Here is a 5,165-nt window from a genome sequence, read left to right on the forward strand (position 1 = left end):
AGGCACAGGAAGATTAAGTAATGTGTCAAAGCACAGCAGTGAAATTCTGAGTTAATTAACCCCAGGTTTGGAATGAATGCAAAATCTGGGACCCCCTCCCTTGAGGAGCTGACCTGATCTTAAAAATAGTTCATCAGACTGTTTTTTTTTTTAAGTGATCACATCACAAATTTTCTGAAATAATGCTAATTTCATGTCATTTTAAAAACAGATTTTCATTAGTGGACTATTATGGTAACCTGTCTCCAAGATGGCCCGAGACACAAGAGACGACTCTACACATGGACATCACCAGATGGTTGATACTGAAATCAAATTGATTATATTCTTTGCAGCCAAAGATGGAGAAGCTCTATACAGTCAGCAAAAACAAGACTGGAAGCTGGCTGTGGCTCAGATCATGAACTCCTTATTGCCAAATTCAGACTTAAGTTGAATAAAGTAGGGAAAACCACTAGACCATTCAGGTATGACCCAAATCAAATCCCTTACAATTATACAGTGAAAGTGAGAAATAGATTCAAGGGATTAGATCTGATAGTCAGAGTGCCTGAAGAACTATGGACAGAAGTTCATGACATTGTACAGGAGACAGGGAGCAAGACCATCCCCAAGAAAAAGAAATGCAAAAAGGCAAAATGGTTGTCTGAGAAGGCCTTACAAATAGCTGTGAAAAGAAGCTAAGCAAAAGGCAAAGGAGAAAAGGAAAGATATACCCATTGCAACTGGAGATACGAAAGCCTTCCTCAGTGATCAGTGTAAAGAAATAGAGGAAAACAATAGAATGGGAAAGACTAGAGATCTTATCAATAAAATTAAAGATACCAAGGAAACATTTCATGCAAAGATGGGCTCAATAAAGGACAGAAACAGTATGGACCTAACAGAAGCAGAAGATATTAAGAAGAGGTGGCAAGAATACACAGAAGAACTATACAAAAAAACATCTTCATGACCCAGATAACCACGATGGTGTGATCACTCACCTAGAGCCAGACATCCTGGAATGTGAAGTCAAGTGGGCCTTAGGAAACACCACTAGGAACAAAGCTAGTGGAGGCGATGGAATTCCAGTTGAACTATTTCAAATCCTAAAAGATGATGCTGTCAAAGCACTACATTCAATATACCAGCAAATTTGGAAAACTCAGCAGTGGCCACAGGACTGGGAAAAGGTCAGTTTTCATTCCAATCCCAAAGAAAGTCTATGCCAAATAATGTTCAAACTACCACACAATTGTACTCATCTCACACGCTAGCAAAGTAATGCTCAAAATTCTCCAAGCCAGGCTTCAACAGTACGTAAACTTTCAGATGTTCAAGCTGGATTTAGAAAGGGCAGAGGAACCAGAGATCAAATTGCCAACATTGTTGAATCATCGAAAAAGCAAGAGAGTTCCAGAGAAACATCTATTTCTACTTTTTGACTATGCCAAAGCCTTTGACTGTGTGGATCACAACAAACTGGAAAATTCTTCAAGAGATGGGAATACCAGACCACCTGACCTGCCTCTTGAGAAATCTGTATGCAGGTCAAGAAGCAACAGTTAGAACTGGACATGGAACAACAGACTGGTTCCAAATAGGAAAAGGAGTACGTCAGGGCTGTATATTGTCACTGTGCTTATTTAACTTCAATGCAGAGTACATCATGAGAAACGCTGGGCTGGAAGAAGCACAAGCTGGAATCAAGGTTGCCAGGAGAAATATCAGTAACCTCAGATATGCAGATGACACCACCCTTATAGCAGAAAGTGAAGAAGAACTAAAGAGCCTCTTGATGGAGGCTACTCAGCTTCGCGAAGGCTCTCAGCGCGCCGCGGCCCTCAGGCACCCGGCTCTCGCCCGCCCGGTCGCCACGATGCCCAAGAGGAAGGTCAGCTCCGCCGAGGGGGCGGCGAAGGAGTAGCCCAAGAGGAGGTCGGCGAGGTTGTCAGCAAAACCGGCTCCTGCAAAAGTGGAAACGAAGCCAAAAAAGGCGGCGGGAAGGGATAAATCTTCAGACAAAAAAGTGCAAACAAAAGGGAAAAGAGGAGCAAAGGGAAAACAGGCCGAAGTGGCCAACCAGGAGACTAAAGAAGACTTACCTGCAGAAAATGGAGAGACTAAAAACGAGGAGAGCCCAGCCTCTGATGAAGCAGAAGAGAAAGAAGCCAAGTCTGATTAATAACCACACACCGAGTCCTGTCAGTGGTCCCTGTTTCCCCTCTTGTACAATCCAGAGGAATATTTTTATCAACTATTTTGTAAATGCAAGTTTTTTAGTAGCTCTAGAAACATTTTTAAAAAGGAGGGAATCCACCTCATCCCATTTTTTACGTGTAAATGCTTTTTTTTAAGAGTTGAAATCATTTGCTGGTTGTTTATTTTTTGGTACAACCAGAAAATAGTGGGATATTGGATATGGGAGGCTTTGATTGTCTTGGGTGTCAGCTTAACATTCCATAGATGGGGGGGTAGCTTTTATATCCTGTAACACAAAAGCATACTAAATGGCAGTTTGGACTCAGTTGTGCGTTTAATGTCTTGAACACTTTAAATTACTTCTCTTCCCATATCGTTTTGGTAGAATTATTTCCTACAGCAAACCACTTTTTGATCTTGGCTCTCCTGGTCAGAATTTTGTGCACTATACTATAACATCTTTGGTCGTGGTAGTCCAGTTTTCCTAGTAACTTGGTTAATGTGCTGTGAACGATTGACAGTTTGGGTATGTAGTGTATATGATATTAAATTGTGAATCAGTGGGACTTATGATGTAACAACATATCAATATTTGAAGATATTGGTACTTGATATACTGTTAAGGAAAGTTTGCTCCAAATTTTAAGCTGGAAAGTCACTGGAATAACTGTTAAGAATCACAACTACATGATATTTTAGATTTCTGGTACATATGTGAAGAATTGTGTACAAATTGAAATGTCTGTGTAGTGATCCTCAAAACAACCAATGAAATCTCAGTTATAAAAGAAAAAAAAAAAAAAAAGAGCCTCTTGATGAAAGTGAAAGAGGAGAGTGAAAAAGTTGGGTTAAAACTCAACATTCAGAAAACTAAGATCATGGCATCTGGTCCCATCATTTCATGGCAAATAGATGGGGAAACAGTGGAAACAGTGATAGACTTTATCTTTTTGGGCTCCAAAATCACTGCAGATGGTGACTACAGCCATGAAATTAAAAGACGCTTGCTCCTTTGAAGAAAAGTTATGACCAACGTAGACAGAATATTAAAAAGCAGAGACATTACTTTGCCAACAAAGGTCCATCTAGTCAAAGCTATGGTTTTTCCAGTAGTCATGTATGGATGTGAGAGTTGGACTATAAAGAAAGCTGAGCACCAAAGAAGTGATGCTTTTGAACTGTGGTGTTGGAGAAGACTCTTGAGAGTCCCTTGGATTGCAAGGAGATCCAACCAGTCCATCCTAAGGGAAATCAGTCCTGAATATTCATTGGAAGGACTGATGTTGAAGCTGAAACTCCAGTACTTTGGCCACCTGATGCGAAGAGCTGACTCATTGGAAAACACCCTGATGCTGGGAAAGACTGAAGGTGGGAGGAGAAGGGAACAACAGAGGATGAGATGGTTGGATGGCATCACCGACTCCGTGGACATGAGTTTGAGTAAACTCCGGGAGTTGATGATGGACAAGGAGGCCTGGCATGCTGCAGTCCATGGGGTTGCAAAGAGTCAGACATGACTGAGAGACTGAACTGAACTGCAGATGTCCCGGGCGATCCTGGCCTAGTATCTGTGCCCTTGCAAAGCCCTCTCCTACCCTGTACCAGACTGACCTGTGTGACAGATTGGATGCTGCAGACCTAACGATGTGAGCTTCTGAGGCTAGACAACAAAACACACTGGGGCTTCTGTCTTGCTCTTACTTGAGTTACTTGCTTTAGAGGAAATATCTGCCATGTTGTAAGGATACTCAAGCAGCCCTTTGGAGAGGTGCACCCAATGAGAAACTGAAGCCTCTCCCACCATGAGCACTAACTTGTCAGGCCTCTGAGTGGATGTCTTAGAAGTGGATCCTCCAGTCCCCTTGGAACCTTCAGATGAACACAGTCCTGCCTAACATCTGCATTTCAACCTCCTGAGAGACCCGGAGCCAGACCCACCCAGCCAAGCTGCTTCCAGATGCCTGACTCCCAGAAACTCTGAGATGATGTTTATTGTTCTAATCCACTAAATTTGGGGTACTTTATTACACAAGAGAAAACAAATTATGTATCTAAACATGAACTTTTTTTAACCCTTTGAAGGTAATTTTTTTAAAATCAGAAAAATCCTGAGAATGTGTCTCAATAGTCTATTTGGAAAATAGCCATCATACTATGACTCTGATTCTCACCTAATTCCATAGCCCCCAGGCTCTCTACAGCCCTAGTTTGTGTAGAATTTCCTTCTCTTCAGACTTGCTATTCTTAGAAACCTTTTCTTTTGGGGTCTCAGCTGTATTCACTGTGTTAGATGACCAGTTTGGGACAATGTGATCTCTAAATCCAACACTATACCTGCAGCCTCCATTCGGTGTCCTCTCTCCTCTCTCCTGCCCTCAGTGGCCCTCCCTTACCTATGCTGAAATATCACTTAATCAGAGAAGCCCTGGTAGCAACGTCTGCCACTCCCCCTGACTCCAGCACTGCCATCCTCCTTCCCAGGCTAATTTTTTTTCTCTATAAGTCTTATTGCATCACACACACACACACACACACACACACACACACCCTGGTGGCTCAGTGGTAAGGAATCTGCCTGCCGATGTAGGAGACATAGGTTTGATCTCTGGATCAGAAAGATCCCCTGGAGAAGGAAATGGCAACCGACTCCAGTATTCTTGCCTGGGAAATCCCATGAACAGAAGAGCCTGGCGGGCTACAGCCCATGGAATCTCAGAAGAGTTGGACACAACTTAGTGACTGAACAACAACAACTAAATACATATATATGGTTGTTCATTGTCTTCCCTCCCATCCATGCATTTAGGTTTTATGAGAACATAGATACAGTGCCTAGAACAGTTCCTAGAACACAACTTGGCCCTCGGTGGATGTTTGCTGAATGAATAAGTGAGAGCTTTTTCATGTTCAAGTGCTCCTATATGCTCTGCAGTCCAGAAATGTTACTCAGCATATTTCACAGGCTGTATGTTACCAGTCAG

At 42.4% G+C, this 5,165-nt stretch overlaps 1 pseudogene; it reads left to right on the forward strand.

Moving 5' to 3' along the window:
- The first annotated feature begins 1,838 nt into the window (after nt 1-1,838).
- Nucleotides 1,839-2,942, forward strand: LOC109554442 (non-histone chromosomal protein HMG-14-like; annotated as a pseudogene).
- The last annotated feature ends 2,223 nt before the right edge of the window (nt 2,943-5,165 follow it).

Source organism: Bos indicus, chromosome 29 (genome assembly GCF_029378745.1).
Source record: "Bos indicus isolate NIAB-ARS_2022 breed Sahiwal x Tharparkar chromosome 29, NIAB-ARS_B.indTharparkar_mat_pri_1.0, whole genome shotgun sequence".
Classification (NCBI taxonomy): domain Eukaryota; kingdom Metazoa; phylum Chordata; class Mammalia; order Artiodactyla; family Bovidae; genus Bos; species Bos indicus.